The sequence below is a fragment of the Macrosteles quadrilineatus genome, unplaced genomic scaffold (assembly GCF_028750875.1).
Source record: "Macrosteles quadrilineatus isolate MER2022 unplaced genomic scaffold, UCM_ALF_1.0 Scaffold_5__1_contigs__length_97177068, whole genome shotgun sequence".
Taxonomy (NCBI): domain Eukaryota; kingdom Metazoa; phylum Arthropoda; class Insecta; order Hemiptera; family Cicadellidae; genus Macrosteles; species Macrosteles quadrilineatus.
In genome coordinates, this window is record NW_026542598.1 from 77821646 (window position 1) to 77839954 (window position 18309).

Sequence of the window (18309 nt, forward strand, 5' to 3'; positions counted from 1 at the left end):
TATTATTTTCCTTTAGGATGTTTTGCTTGTAAGAACTAGGACTCGCCATGTGATTTACGTCATGAATAGATATGTCAAAGTTACGAATCCATTCGCGCCCAAATATATTTATCAACATTATTTTGTACAACAAAAATTCTACCTACCATTGTTTTTGAACCTAACTGAACTTTAACTTCACTTGTTCCACTTAACTTAATCGATTCCCCTGTGTAGGTTTTTAGCTTAACATTTGGGACTTCTGTAATTTTCTTGTGTGGAAATAATCGTTTGAACGTACTTAATGACATAGATGATACAGCAGCTCCCGTATCATACTCCATTGAGCATTGTACCCCATCTAGAAGCGGTGTTACTAAGTATTTGCCATTGAATTTGGATGACAAAGAATTGAGTTGTTATAGTGAAAGTGATAGTGAAAGAATTAGTTGTACCATCTGTTTCTTCATTTTCACTGGAATAATCTTTATCCGTAGAGTCCATTTGTTTTTGAAATGCCTTACCTTTGTTCATTTTACTCGCCTTCAAACAAACAGCAGCAGTATGACCCTTACCATTGCATGTAAAACAAGTGGCATTGGGTAGCTTGCATTCATTTGCTTTATGGTTAGATTTACCACACCTAAAACACTTGCCTTTCAAATCATCTATTGATACAAAGCTGTCAGATTTTGATTGGTTTTTTATGGTTTTACTGATTTTATTTACAATAGCTGGTGATGACATTTCATTGTTACCTTTTGTTTCGATATCTCGAAAGATAATGCTAACTCATACGGCCTTTGTAAAGTCAAGGAATCTTCTTGTAGAAGCCTTTCTCTTACCTCGTTGCTGTACAAACCTCTAATGAACTGGGTGCGTAGGTGTGTATCAATCGTACTGGATTTGCATTTTGAGCAGGAAAAATTACAGTGTAGAGTCATGCTACAAAGTTCTTTCATGTATGTGGAAATAGATGATGTTGTGAACGCGTATAAAACTTATGTTGTTCAGCAACTTCATTTGGAGTTGGACAAAGGTAATCTTTGAGTAGCTTGACCAGTTCATTATACGATTTAGTATTATTTGGTAAATCTGGGGCGCATAAATCATTTAAGAGTTGAAAATTCTTTGGACTAAGGCAGCTAATTAACACCTGCACGCGTGTTTTGTCATCATCCTCCCCCCCTAATCCATTCAATTCAAAATAATTAATGAGCCTAAGTAAGAAGGTTGTAAATGTTTCATTACCTTCATCGTAAGGTTCCAACTTTTGAAGTGGGGGACGAATTTTTCGTTCCTTTTCTTCACTAAGCTTCTCTTGTAGATATAACAGTAAAACTTGATTTATTTCTCTTTGAGGCGTTGCCATTATTGTATATTAAACACCAACTTAAATAACAGTTATTTAATAACCAGTTTAACAAGGTACATAATGTAAAGATGTAGTAACTCAAACTTAAGTCTTATTTTGTTCGTTTTGCATCCATAATAAACATAGAACTTTTAATTTAATATTATCAGCTGATTGTATATACAGGATATAATAGAACCTACTTATAACAAGTTAACAAATAGATGCTGCTTTCTAGAAACAAGAATTTATTTTGGCAAGAATGGGTAACAAAATTTGTTACCCATACTCGCCAAAATAAATTGAACAAAGGGTATAGACATGCCACTAATTATAAACCACTAGAAGTACAAACAATTTAAAAACAAAGAAGTAAGGTAAGCAAAGTACAAAAAGGAAAGTTACTATCTACAATATAACAACGGTGTGAGTAACTTGATGGTTGTTTATGGCCAAACGTTCATTGAGTAACTAAATCACTCGGTGACAATTTGGTGGTAATGTTTCATTGTTGAGATGTTTGACTAATTGCACTTTCGATAGCCTAATTGAATCAGCTGACATACGTGACAGTTGTAGCTCATGTGCGAAACGGCACACGGAAGATTTCTCAGGTGCCGTTTGACGTCACTAATTGCTGACTTCACTTTGAGGGATCACCAATACCGCAACGATACGGTTTTGAGACATCGGCCTCGGTGGTGCAGTGGATAGAGTTGCGGGCTGTGAATCTGAACGTTCTGGGTTCAAATCCCGCTGGCGGCACTAACTTTTTATCAACAATTTTTTCATATCAGCAAGTTTGGTTGGTTCGGTTAGGTTATGATAGTTTAATTTTATAATTAAAAAATTATAAAATTGAATTTTAGGCAATTACAATTTTATTTTGTGAACAAAACTATTTTTTGGATTAGTAAACCTTTAATCGATTTTTCCATTAACAGCACGTTTGGTTAGTTTGGTTAGGTTATGACAGTTTAATTTAATAATAGAAATTATAAAATTGTCTGTTTCTTCAGACGCAGCAGTTAGTGACGTCAGCAGTTAGTGACGTCAAACGGCACCTGAGAAATCTTCCGTGTGCCCCACCGGCTCATGTGTTCAGGCAATGTCGTATTGTTTACCACACTTCTCTGAAATGGACTGGATGCTTTCGGTCAGACATGAATTCCTACTCTACAATGTCAATCTCCAGTATTGACAAATTGTTTAGAATAGTGGGATGAGTTGTGAAACTCACCAACAAACGCATTTAATTGTCATAGAAAATACGAAAATTCCAAAATTTCGTACATTTTCTTATGAAGATATATAAATATAATTTTTTGAGGGGCACAACACATTGCCGTTGTGAGATTGTATGAGGTGGCACATGTTTCTGACAGGCAGGCTTTATTACTGTCATCCCCATAGCTTAGCTCTGGACTCAATGAAAAAAAATATTGTCAAGATGCAGTATGCTACATAAATTAGTTTACGTATTAGTGTGAATCAGCTCTGTGTTTAGATTTATTAATAGTTAATTAGTTGAGTCAATAGAGCTCTATTGATATATGAAATCAATTTAATAATCAAAAATCATGTCTCAGATATTTTACTTAAAAGATCAGAAGCCATTTGAATGATCGTGTTTATACTTACATTTAATACTTACAGCATGGGAAAGACTTGAATGATTCTGTGATGTAACATTGTATGGATATGTTTATGTAGCATTAAGTTATTTAAAAGTGGGCCTACAATTTTTTTAACTTTAAGAGTAGGTAAGGGCGTAGCCAAAATGTTCGTAAAAATTTAGACTACATTTTCATGTTGACTCTTGGAGGTTTAAATGGAAAAAGTTAAATGTAAACGTTTTTTTAAAATTTAAGTTGACAGTCAAACATTGTATTTTTTTATAAAAGAACATTTGGAAACCTTAGCATTGACGTCAGCAGGAGTTTCTATAAAGAATAATTTAATGGAATATGCTAAAACAAAATACAGTGCTGAATATTACGAAGCTTAAATCGTGCATTGTGAGTGTGCCTACATTGAATCTAGGATCAACACTTGTAAGGAAAACACATTTTTTGATATGTGTAAAACCTTACTCTGTTGAAAAGAATGTCACCATCCATTGTTACCTCTGTGTAGATGAGTCATTCTGTCATTTCTGATACAGACGTTGACCACGCACAATATCAGCTGGTCTGTGCCATTAGCAGCCATTAGAGGGCGAGTCTGCCATTTGTTACACTTTGTTTGGTGCTGTCTCTCCCCGACCGACACATTAGAAGATGCACATCCCGTTCGTTGAAGTCATTTGCTGTGTTGAGATCTCCACTTTAAATCTAAACTGTAAATTTGTAAACATCCTAAAAACTAGTTAATTGCCATAAACAAATTTTACAATTTATTTAAAAAATGGCATTTTAATGAAAACATTTGATTGAGCAAGATTTTACCACATTATTGTAGTTGTTTGTATTTTAAACAAAAAAGGTGCTAAATAAAAAATATGAGTTAAAATTGTTTTCAGCTGTTTCATTACTAAACTATCTGTTTCTCTAGCCAAAACCAGTAATCAAATCTTCACTAATCAAGTATAATGAGGGGCAAAGCCCGAGGACTTGTATTGCAGGAATTGGTGAAAGGGGGCGTTTACACAAAAAAATACCTAATTTTGAGACATCGTTTGTAAAAATCCGTCCATTATTGACGGAGGAGTATTGTTTCGTAGAAATTGCCTTCACGTATTATATATAAGAATAAGGATTGGGTATTGTTTTTTAAACCATGAACATTATCGGGATTAAACTGGTGAACTTTTAATATTCGACAAACACTTGATCCCACTAAGCACCCAGTTACATGATCTAAAATATTTTAGTTATTCACAGTATACATGCACTGTTATATTTAACTAGTAGTATTGTAAAATTTTGACAGTTTTCTCATAGAAAAGGATAAATTAGACAAATGCCTCTTTAGGTGCCCAAGAAAGTTTTCTTTATCATAAACAATATCATTTACAGTTCTGAGGCATTGAAATCTACAGACTTTAATTATAATCAAACCGATGACCTTGTAATTAATCACTATCTATCGAGGTAAAATAATGTGTCCACTTAAAGAATCGAATTAACCGGACCAGTCTCCAGTCGCCAATTCTGAGGGGAGATGTGGGGTGTCTAAAGTAGGGGCTTGGATTGATTTCTGCTCTAATATCTTAGTCAGCACACAGAAACTGTTGAGCGTAAGCAACAGCCCTCAGTCTCTCCCTTCTCCATTGAGGGGGAAGAACTGATAAAAGTTGGCAATCCTCTTTCCATATGAAAGACACTTTTTATCTCAGTAGTATTTTTCATTACTTTTCTTGGAAAATCGCAAAAAAATCTAGGATCCTATTGGGGTTGCAATGTTAATTCGGAGGGTAAATATTTTTGAACACAGCTTGTATGAAAATGTAATTAATTCTTGAGTTTACTCCATGAAAGAAAATTTTCATGAAATCTATTCAATAGATTTCTTCATAAAAATTAATAGAAATATAGATTAGAATTTCGGTATTGGACAATACAATTTGAATAAGTTACCTGTAAAAAATGAATGGTTTCTATTTGCAAGGATTTTTCTCCATTGACCTAATTTTTTAAGATTCTTTAAAAACTACCTCGCACTTTAAGTGGGGTTAAAAATTTTTTTAACTTCTTTTGTATTTACAAAAAATTACCAAGATCTTTTAAATTTTATAGCCAAATGCACATTACATATTGTTGACGCTTATTTACTTGTTGTGAAACATGTTATGACTCAATATGGATTTGTTCCCAACAAAAATTGGGCATAAAAGTCTAGATGATAAAAATGGAAAAACCAATTGTTGAAAAAAACCAAATGTTGTATTGTTGAAGGGAGTCGTTAACCTAATTAAAAACTTTCAAAAATTTCTTGATTTTTTGCAATTTGAAATTGTTTAAATTTTATTAGGGCCTGAGTAAAAAACTTAATATTTTTCTATAAACAAATCAAAACGAATTAAATATAAAGAGCTGAAAAGGAATTTTTTTCTTGAAAACCTAAAGGTGTGTAGAAACATGGTACACACCTTCATGTTTTGGACATTTTCATAACTCAAACCTTTATAAAATTGAAATATGAGTTTCAAATTAATGATAAAACAAAATCATGTAAATTGTATCAAACCTTACCCTGTTGTTTGCCAAATATCACGTTAGGCCTGTAAACATGAATCGCGTATGCACGTACCTGTAGTCATTGCCGTAACATAACATTATGGAGGATATGCAACCACCCTGAACATTACCGAAGCTTACAGCCAGGCTGTTACCACTAATGTCGTATTGGTACAAAATTGTTATAGGGAAATAACTTCTTGTTACAGCTATGTCACTATGGATATTAGCGTTAGACCGCTTTACCCTACCATGGTCAACGGTTTCTGGGCTTTTACCCTGTGTGTGAGTTTAAAGGTCCTCAAAATGGTTTTGATGTTTTCAAAACAGTTTTAAAATTACTTAAACTTCATATTATATGTTTTAATTTTGAGGGAAATTTAGATTTAATCTTTTTCATACAGTTACCTAACAATGTACATGTTCTCTGACTGATTTGAGAAAGCAAAGTGGCTAATTCGCTCATCAGTGAGACAATGTTAACACTGTCTCACTCCAGATTTTCAACTTGAAGGCACGTATCTTTACCAATTTATTTGTTTTATGGTAACTGTAGGAAAAATACAATGTGCAACTCGAGTGCAAAGTACAATTGCCTCACTCGAGAAACCATTCGTCACTCGCCTAAGGCTCGTGAGTAAGGATTTCTCTCGAGTGAGGCAATTGCTTACTTTGCTCACTAGTTGCACAAATAGCTATAGTTGTTATATAAAAGGAAAAACATTAGTTTAAACTGTTAAATGCAGCAAACATATATTTTATGATAAGATTTCAATTAATTGTGAACACCTACTCAACCTTTATATAAGCCGGACAGAGCTAAGCTTAAAACTTTGTTAGCATAAAATTGTATTGTATAATTAATAAAAATATAAGAAACTTTACTCCCTTGCTCCGTTAATCGTACTAGTGTACATACCATGAGACTATTTCAACTGATGAACGAATATTGTAAGTTACAAACAGGGCCTGTGGTAGTTAATTATAAAACTGTGTATTAAAAAAAATATTATAGTCTAATTCTCTACATTATAAGACCAATTCCTCAAAGTTTTTGATTTTATTACAAGTGTACTGCTAGAAAAATACTATCGTTGTAGAATATGTATGGAAAACTAAGTAAAAGAGACAATCTTAAATTATATCATGTAACCAAACTTACTGGTAGTTTATATTTTTTCATAAGATAATAGTTAAATACCTGAAGTATTCTTATATAACTGAATTGATTTCTTTCAAACAGAGCCAAATAAATTCATACTGTGTTTTAAACATCTTTACTGTATCAATCTTAAATAAACAGCACTAGGTTAAACTATGCTACAATCTTATGTATGACTACATTGCGAACGATTGCATATCAAGGAAATATGCTATAGTGGTTACGTAGTCTAGATGCAGTCAGTAGTGTACGTAGTCATTGTGCAGCCTATTTGTAGAGATTTACGTTTGAAGCTGATGATTATAGCCAAGGATTTGAACCTTAATCAGCTGATCGTCCCATAGCGAAACAGCTGGTCATGAGAGGCTTATTAACCTATAGGTGAAGCTTGGGGTAATGTTGCATCATACTGTACTTTCATAATAGTTTTACTGCCTTACACCAACAATATGTTCCATTGGGGATTCTGCCAAAAGTGGACTGCTATCCACTTTGGCAGAAGCCCCCATTGAACAACAGTTCTCTTTAAAAAATAGACAATACAGATTTGGACAGTATTTTGTTACCTGTTTTCTTACAAAATATTTGACCTTTTATCAAACTTGAAATGTAAAATAGGTTTATAAAGTAAATATATGTATTAAAAGAGGCAGTTCAACTTGATACATCTAGTTTTAATTTTTTCCTGAAACTTTTATTTTCTACATTGAAGTTGTGGAAATATATCAAATCCAAACTAGGGTCACTTTGTAGGTAAATCAAACATCATATAACGATCAGAAATAAATAAATTATAATTTGACCTTTTTTAACGCAATGTTTACCTAGGTCGGGTTTGTACTTATAGGGTATTTTGTATACAATAGGATGTAAATATTGTAGTAACTATATACTGTATATTACAGAGTATATGGTTTGAAAGTAATTTCTTCCCTCGAAGTAGGGAGAGCTCCCCTTACTTCCGCTTGGTGTCGCTGCCTGCGGTGTCCGTAGTCAATAAATGTGGTCAACAGCTACCACGCCCTGACGTCTGTAGTTCTCTTGGTGAAAGATAAATACCCCCGCTGCAGCGAACCTGCAGACTTAACGATTATCCATTTGCATGGTTGGATTTTGACTTTTTCTGAATATGTCAGATGAAATTTTCTCAGGGACCATTTTCTCTTCAAATTCAAATTCAAATATATTTTTTTAAGTTATTACAAGCATGGCCTCGCCAAGTTTACAAAACTTGTCGGCGAGGACCAATAGATTCAAAAAATGACAAACCAATTTCACTGATTTTTTCTTTAGTTTTGTTTTCTGAGTGCAAAAAATTATGAAACTAGTTCTAAGGCGGTTTGGGGCAGGCACTTAGTATATGTATATTAGTATATGTACTTTACACGCATTATAAGATCCTAAACACCTTTACCCATACAAATTATAAATTTGTTCTTTGTCTAACCTCGTGTGGTCGACATAAATAATTTTTTGAAAGTTTTCAGTTGTTACTCCTTATTTCTTGAAGTAATGTATGATGATGGGACATAAACATATTATAATTAGGCTTATTAGATATGGTAGAGACTTAGCAGTCAACACTATTTTCGTCAGTTTTTTGTAAGTATTAACCAGTATTTCTTGAATATAATACAATTTTTAACTGGTAAAAATTTGGAAAAAGTGTATGTTATTACTATCGATTCTAAAAGCAAGAATGGTTTCCGTGTTTCCGTATTACTTTTATCGGAAATTAAACCTTTTGATACAACAGCGACCAGCTGGCTGTCCGGATATTACAAAATGTGTCCTCACGTGCGTGCGTGCGTGTGTGCGTCAGTATGTGTGTGTGTGTGTGCATGTTTTTGAAGATCAAACTATTTATACTACATTAACAAACCATATAGAATGCTTTCCGCTATTTAAATGTGGCCTACCTGATTTTTAAATAAGATCGATCATCTGTTTTTGTGCTATATCGAACATATGTTACCATAGTTTTTACAACATACGTCATTTGTCAAATACCTATCAGCTGTTTATAGAAGGATACCTTCTATGAAGTGGTTATAAACTAGGTTTAAAAGTTGATTGTGGTTTATTCTATAATAAATGCAATTTATTAAGAACAAATATAATATCTATTATGGTTAATGATAAGTTTTTGTGGCCACGACGAACAGTACTACAATTAAACCTTGATAACAAGAACCTCGTTAACAAGTGTAATTTTAAAGCACATTGAGCCTCTTGTGCGTAAACGCATTTTAACCTCCTCCCCACAAAATGTTACCTTTACATGTTATCCCAAACCTCAATAAGAAGTCAACCTTGTTAACAAGTCTTATTTGACAATCCTCATGGGAGACTTGTTATCAAGGTTCCACTGTAGTTTATGGCTTAGGTTTAGGTTTAATGAACAATGCCGGTACCACGTGATGTATGAAGAAAGCTATTTGCAGCACGTTCAACCAATTACTGACTACAATGTTATCTGCATAGCAATGTCGGTTAATAATAGAGGAATGTACGTGGATAGCATCGTGCACCTCGGGCCTGCAACAATGTCAATTACTAAATTACAAACTTGACTAATTGTGACTATTCCGTAAAATGTTTTAGGTTAAAGAAATTCAGTGAAGGAGACAAAACGGTTTTTAAAATTTTAGGAAGAATATACCAGTGAAAATTAACGTCATTTTTTATGAATAAAACATAGAAACCCTGAAAACTCTCAGTTACTTAAGAGTTTATGTGAATACATTTTTGTAAAGAATTTGTGAGAAACAATTGCTTAGTAAACGATCACTGTCTTTGATAAGGGAGCGATCTGATCTAGTAGTAGAACTTTGGTTTCTAAGATCACGGGTTCAAATCCTGCCAAATCACCAATAGATTTAATCCGAGAAATAATGCCGAAAACCCTAGGATTAGCCTGAAGTAATGTGAAAAAATCATTAGCTCGTGCCTAGCATTCTTGGAAATAAATAGGAATGAAACATTGTCCTCGTAAAAAGACTTAAACCTAATTTTAACCTTAACTAGTTGTTATCCATGGGCTTCACCACGTTTGACTTCATAAGTACTAATAAAACTATTGATTGGTTAAGTTAAGCTGAAATTAACAAAACAGAATGCAGTAATGCAAACAAATAATCACACCTGATTTTAAAAAGGTATTGAATTGAAATAATAACATACAAATAAGTACAGCTTAGGTATTTTTAACATTATGTATATGGAAAATTCCCTTTTTGGAAGGAATTACGACCTTATAGGGCAATTTATGAAATAATAGAAATAGGCTGAGTTTTGCGCAAGGTTTCTCGCCATGACAAACATTTTAAGTATATGGTTTATGGGGGTGTGACTTGTAGTTTTCTCAAAAGTCCGTGGGTACTTAGGGATATATATATGGATATGATGATAAGTTACTGTTAAAATTAAATATACTGCCAATCTTCATATTATAACTATTACTGTCACGGTTATATTATTTAATGAGATAAATTTTCATAAAATGTCCGTTAAATTTTATATTTTCCTAAAAATGAATTGCTAAAATTTCTCAAATGGGTATTGCCCAACAATACCCATTTTAGAGAAATATTAGAGGTATTATAAAAAAATTCTAAATCTATAAAGGGTATTTAGTTTTCTTCCGGATGTAATTCGCACACTGTAAAGGGGCGGATGGGAGAGGATCGCAAATAATGTGGCAATGCAGGGACACATTAGTTACAACAGGCACGTTACTCAGCTGATTCAATTATCGAATGTGCCATTAGTCAAACATCACAACAATGAAACATTACCGCCAAATTGTCACCGCGTGATGAAGTTTGGAGGGAACCCTCCATCAGTGCGATGTGTGGCAGGGAGGAATTCCACACGAGTTTCCATTGCGTAAACACATAAATCTACAAACAACACCGCAAAGGAGGACATGTGTCGATTGATGAGTGCTATTTTACTTGTATAAAAAAATTGTTCTTATTTAATACTTGAGAGTCTTATGTGTCTGAACTCTGTCAGCATTTGAAAATCTGATTTACTGTTTTTTAGCGCTGCTGAGTGGAGAAAAACAACAAATCACATAAAACCCTTTTTATCATGCGAAATCAGATTAGCTGCGTAAAAACATAAGTGGCAATGCTTGACTGATAACACGAATACCGATTGTTGCTGGAATTGATTTATTTCCAACAAATTTATGAAAATCTTATAGTTGTATTACATATTGTGAGCAGACCATTATGACTAAGTAGCCTATTATGCCAAGAATAAATTCTGAGTAAAAAAAGTAACCATAAAATAATAAAAATACAGCAGATGCAAATACTTGGACAATGAACAAGCTAAGAGTAACGAGGAATAAATTAATTTACGACTAAATACATAATTTAATAAATAATACCATTGACTATTACATACAAGTTTAAGTCTAGAAAATATGGGTATAACAAAAAGGCATAGACTTCTTGTTCTAGTACACGTATAAATAGCAAGAGAATTTTTTTAGGTGATTTTTCCCTCATAAGTAAATATAGTTTAGTTAGAGTAGATATTCAAAACATTGTAGTTTAGAGGTTATTGATATTTTCCTTGAGTTTATTTGTGCAAAGATCGTGTACGTTTACAAATTTACAACAGGTTTTGTAATAATTTGACGCAAGAGAAGACAGCACGCGACACTAATAAGATTATATTTTCCCACGGGATTTCCACCTTGATACATCTGAGGAGGGAATCGTGCTTTAAACTCAGTTTAACTCAAGAGATAAAGAGCGGGGTTTTGTGAACTTCTACACCAAAGACATTAAAAAAAACCTAAAGCTAAAAAAATCTCGTTCAATCCTCTAAATTAGTTTGTGTCACCAAAGACCATTTTATGTAGCTGGATACTCAATGTTAGAATTAAATATGGTGTTTATTTATATATGACTTAACAGCATATTTAAAATCGTACGAGCAGGGTATTAAAGATCTCCGCCCTTTACTACAAAACTCCTTAGTTTTTTGAAGTATATGACTATAATTAGTTTGTTCTACGAGGCTAGAGTATAAATAGGTCCGTGTTTAGTCCCATCCTATACTCATCCTTTGTTCAAGAACTACATTTGTGCGAAATATCGTACATTATAAAACTATCAGTATCACCTTTAAATAAAAATATAAATTGTATAGAAATTTCAATCCAACTTTTTAATATGATTAGTTCAACCCTTTCTATATTGACTTCTTCAAAGGGTTGGTACTAATAACCTTACAAGACATTTGATTGTATAAATTCTCAGGTCCCTGAGGCTGGGGTTCCATAGGACTTCTATTAGTCTAGGATATAACGAACGTGAGAGATCCAATGGCCAACGTATACCTAGGAATTAAATGATCAAACTAACTGTTACATATTGAGTGTAACATGATACATGTTGGGGCTTCACCGGAAGTCAGCTGATAAGAAACCGTGCATGTTGAGGCGTGTCGGAGTGTTGCGTGCCACACGAGACTACTGTCCGTGGCTGAAATAGTTTGCAGATCTGATATAATACTGGGAGACGGACATACAGTTCCTTGATTACAATTTAGCTGAGATTTGCTCAGCTGTTAGGGTGGGGCTGAAAAGTCTGGACCAGGGTTGGAATCGAACTGGACTTCTAGCGTTTTTCCTGGAACTGGCTGTGCAACGCTTGAAGCTGGTAAAACTACGTTGAGCGTTTAAAAATTGTCAATCTTTTATGGAAACGTTTTGAACCCTAAGTCAAAATGGCACAGTGGCTATTCCTTTTAAGGTTCTTATTTTGTATCAAAGTTTATGGTGTCATTTTAGTATCAACTTTGGTGCATTTTGGTAACAGGATCACAATTATACTTGTGATTTTCAAGTGTTAGAAAATAAGTCCCAGGGTTAATTAATTTGGGAGAACTTAATTCACTACATTATCTTGCTCAGTAAACCCTATACTAGGCTTTTCTAGAACCCATACTGATCACTAAAGTTTAAATATCAATCAGATTTTGCTTTGTTGAATAACTTCTTTTGTGTAAATATATTTATGTAATATATAATATCTTTGTGTAAATTAATAACAGTAATTGACCTACAACTATAGAGGACCTAAAGGTTTTGATATCATTGTCTTCGGTGGATTTACTTAGTCCTGAAATACTACATCCCATTAACAACCAAATTATATTCAACAAAACATTGCTTTCAGAGTTCTTTATTGATGGACGTGTGTCCACAACACATTTACATTCAAGGTTTATGTAACTGATGTCTTCAGATGTAAACAATATCAAATGACACCTGCATGTGTTTATAAGAGGATGAGATTATGAGAAACACCATCCGAGAACTTTTGTGGCTTCTTCTCCCCCAAGTTGGGGAGATAATCACCCCAATGCACGACCGTAGGGCTGCACCTTCCATCTGACACTTGTGTTGCATGCTTTTGAGAATATGCACTTGCAATAGGAAAGCTGTTTGGGATTTTTGAATGTATAAACATATATCTAGGCTTCGGGTTTTACTTAACTTCTATCTGACAATCTTTAGCTTCTAAAATTGTTATTATTATTTGATTATTATGTAATTACAAATTTTATTAAGAACATCCACTATATCGTCTTCAAGTTTAGTCATTGTGGTAGTAAATGTGACAATAAATATGCAGTACAGATTAGAATTACTGTAGGATGTACTTTTTAGGTTGACTTGCAACAATTAGCTAAAATCTTACCTAATAAATCAAATTAAAAAAAATAATAATAGTGCTGCACCCTGTTGGAGACGGAATAAAAAAACTCTTTCCTGCGATGCTAACCCCCATTTGCTTTAACCTCAATTCCCATCCAACATGGTATAAGAGTTTAGTCCCCTTTAATTTAAATATTTCCGCTCAGATCCATTATAAGCAATAAGTTTCATTTGGTTCTTTTTCCCGTCAAACACCACACCCGCAAGCACGGGCAGGCGCGCTTAAAGAGAAGAATAGATGTGTATACACAAGTAGTGATCAACAGCATATTCTATCGGTGGCTCAAATTGAAGAAGTTTTGTCAAATAGTGTGGTAATGGTTTCAATAATTTAGTATTGTAGCAGCTTCATTTTTAATAATTTACTAAATACACGTCTAAAGGTGTTTGTGTCTGTATGCAGTTCCTTAAAATTAATGGGCACCTCCTTTAAACTTATACAATAACTTACACTAAGCAGTGAAAAATTCCGTAACGTACACGAGTGGCTTGCAAACTACAAACATTGTTTAGAGAACTACATTCTCATAATTTTTAAACAAAATAAAATTTTGATTGTGAAAATCTCCCTGAGATCTATTACTTTGCGGTTTCATTTATCAGGATGGTTTTTAAGACTTAATATCACAGTAAAATATCAAATATGCCCTTTTAAAAAGCTAGGAATGAACAATTCATAATCCCCTAGAGATTTGCCAACGCCAGAGGAAAGAGGGGGATGATAATTCAGCCTCTGGTGGAATAAAAACCACAATGATTGACCGCAAGGGGAGGGTCTAGCCAAGCGGGAATGGTTGGAATATTTTAACTTTTTTCCATGACACAAAAGATAACGATAACCTTAGTTATCCGCTCCTAAAATGGATATTTTCTTGCTATCGCCTACAATACGTTTGATGCAATTTAATAGCAGTACCTGTTTTGCGTTTTGGTCTCTGCAGGCGCGAGAGATTCCTTCTACAGTATTTTTTCCTGAGTATGGTTAACTTTGAAATACGGTTGACTTGTGTATGGTTAAATACGGTTGACTTAGTCAGTTTAAATATTTGACTTTGAATGGTAACGTCAACCTTTAAACATCACCTTCTTATAAATTTAAAGATACAATATTCAAATTCAATATTATCTTCAATGAATGTCACGATAAAGCCCTTTTGAAATATTTGAACTATTAAATATGGTTTACTAGCTTTACAAAATTAACACACTCGTCATCATTAGAAACTTAAAATATTTGTAGTAAAAATGTGTTTTAATTTATTAACGACTATGTTAACATGTAGTTAGCCTATATGATCATATATTTAACTATGCATGTTAATGTGTTTTACTAACATAAACTTTATTTGATTTTACATTACCAAAATAGACAACAAAAACAAATAAAAGTAGTCAATTGAAGATCAAATCAATTCTGCTTATACTTCTAAACAACTATTGTGACATCTAAACCGTAAGAAGCCGCAAAGTAAAGCAAACGTTTCCAGCGACAAAGTGTGCAAGATCACTCAAAGTACAAGTTTAACAATCGATCAGTGATTGGTACATTAACCATAGTAACTCAGAGGCAGGCACGTGTCCTGGGTGATGATAGCCTCTTTGTATTCTGTCCTCATAGCTACAGGAGAGAGTGGAGTCGCAGGAGACCAGGTGAAGATCTACTGCTGATATCTTGGTACATCTCCTTTTTTTAGTGTTTTGAAATATAGCTTATTTAAATATAGCATGATACTTTTGATAATTAAAACAATAAAAAAATATATATATATTTCAGTTTTTTACGAGTTTTACAAAATAATGATTCAAACCTATAAAATGTAAATTTTAAACGAATTTGGTTTTCGAAGAATTTTTGTTTACTTAGAAACCTTTTTGATGTCAAATTTTATCGTTAAAACTTTCTACTAGGCGAATCTGTATGTATTTCTGGTTTTCTATTGACACTTTAAAGGGTGTAAGTAATGTTTTGTCTAAAGTGTCCTGCTTGCTGTTTTGGAGGTATAGACTGTTGCAAGAGAAGCGAGCTCATCTAGTGGTAAAGCGTGGGGCTTCAAAGCCAGAGGTCTCGGGTTCAACTCCCGCCAATACCAATACATTTGATTTATGTGATAACGTCGTAACCCTCTGGGACTAGCCTGAAGTAATGTGTAAAACAGTTCCGGACTAGAACCTAGCGTCCGTATATGAATGTGGGACAGAAAAAAGTCTGTTGCAAAATTAAATGCTAAATGGCATGTAATTTTATTCTTAGTAACAAACTAAATGCAAAATTGAATCAAAGAATAGAATATTGCAGTAATTTTATTCTAATGCATACAATATGAACCTGCTTTGTATAAATTCCCGTTTGCATTCTTAGAAAGTTACGTTTACGAGTTTTAAGAAATGTGGTAGGAAATCACGGTATAGTGTTTTGACCCGTTTTTAGCTTTTGAAAAATTATTAAAAGTATGAAAGAGAGAATTGGATATTAAAAACAAAAATATATTTGAAAATTTTGTATTTTCAGTAATAGGCTAATTAAAATACAAGATTTTAAAAATGTATTTAACAGTGCAGCTTTCCTAAAAAACAGTGTAACAAGGCTTTTTTTTGTCCATACATTAAAGTTTTTCTTTGGGGTTGTGTCGTTCAGTAAACACTTAAAACAACACACAAAACATAAAATGTGTATGATTTCAAGACACATCCATACAAAATGTTTATTTACTAAACTACAGAGCTGGAATATACTTTTTTGTACAGACATAAAGTACGGAATAGCTTTGCAGAAAGCAATCTCATCAGTAATTCCAAGTTATTGTTGTCTTATTTCATGCAAAACCTTTCGACTTCTGTAGTAGGTTTCAAGACTAGTATGTTTCCATGAATATTTTTGAGATTATATTCGTGAATCGTGCATAGATGACAACATTTTTATACACAAATACGAATCATTTTTGTACGTTCTGAAGCAACCTTAAACGTACCAACATGTAAAAGTAATCTTATTCTAAATGATCTGATTTAAAAAGTACACAAAATATATTTGTTGTACCTATGTAATAAAAAATTTCGTACTGGAAACACCAGAGTCTATTTTTCTATCCATGTAGCTTTCTATCTTGTTGAAATATAACAATATGAAAGGAAATCAATAAGTTCTTATAGATAAATAAATATATAAAAAATTGGAAAAATAATCAAAAGCACAGTTTACACAAGAAATAAAATAATGAAGTTTTCAAGAAGCATTACCAGCAATCTCTTACTTACTTAACATAGAATTCATTAGCAAAGACAGTGTTATGCCACCTTACACTCCAAAACTATACTATAAGATCTTAGGCAAAAAAAAATCCACTTAAAATGAAGGCCCAGCTCAGTTAATGCCTTTGAAGCAGATAGCACACGAAGGTCTTGGTGCCAAGAATACCTCCATACCTCGTGTAGGCCGTGATCAGCGCCCCGGGCCTCAACAGATAAGACGCTTGGGTCTAATTTGTTACCCCATACATCACCCTCTAACTGCCAGCCAGGACTGTTGCCCGCCTCGCCCTCTCATCCCAGGGCTGTAAATCCAACTATTACGTTAATGTAATGATAGTCGTACAACTGAAATGTGAATTAGTTTGAGACTTGTGATAGTTAGATTGTGCTCTAAATGTGATCTGTATAGAATATATCTGTTTGTCAAAATATTTTATGGCAGTAAATATTATAACTAAGCTGTTAAGTCGTATGTTTGTATTCAAATATGGATTTTAGTATGGTAGGCTACTGGTGGAAATTCTTTTCCGTTTTTATAGTTTAAAAGAAACCACGAAAAACTGTTTTTCAATCTTGTTCAATTTTGTTTATAAACATTACAATGTGTACATAAAGGAGTGAACGGGTCTAGTGGTTAGAGCGCGGGACTCCAGTCCCTGAGGTCCCGGGTTCAAATCCCACCAAATCACTGATAGGTTTTAAGTGATATCGCTGCGACCTAGGTGTAGGCTGGAGTAATGTAAAAAACGACTTGGGACTAGTGCCTAGGTAAAAAACAACGTAAAGAATGCATGGTACAATGCATAAGGTAGTGCTGTTAATTTAAAATATACTCGCTCGTTTTTAGTCACTTTAATATTTTTATATAATTGAAATGAAAAATGTTTAGGCCTATAAAATTACAAACTTACAAACTACATTTATCACTTTTTTGCAATTTTACCTAGATATATATAAATTCTGACAAGAGGAAATCTGGGAAAATCTTACTAAAATATCAATCTTCATATCACACAGCAGAACTAAATATCTGGTATAAAAATGTTATATTTCTGGCTTATTAGAACAAAATATTCAAATATCTCCCAATCTTCACTTGGCTTTCACTTTGGTCGTTATCTTACAGGAGAAGTGAGCCTGAAAACCTCCATCTGTCTTCTAGACACTTACGTAAAAGTCTTGTATGCTCAGAGTGATCGATGAGTGTATAATAGTGATGCATGGCGTTTTACCTATCCTTCTTATCTGTAAATTCAACTTGGACGTTCTATTTTCAATATTTATTGGTCGTTCTGTAAGATTAGTTTATAAGTTACACTATTATAGTTGTAATACAAAAAGTGCACAATCATTTATCAACAGAAAATAGAAAGAGTAGCTGCTTGTGTAATAAAACAACAGTGATATACATAAATTCGTGTCTTTGGTCTTCGAGACCAAAGGATAGCTTAGTTATATGTGGCTAAAACGAGTCTCGTGGATATTTTAGTTTAGTCGCCTGCCATATGTTGGATGCAATTTAATAGCAGAATCTACTTTGCGTTTGAGCCTCCGCAGGCGCGAGAGACTCCTTAGTTTGTTTTTAGGAAACATTGTTGGGGTCAATATTTCTTATGTAAGGTGGACCCTTAACCATTGAATCATT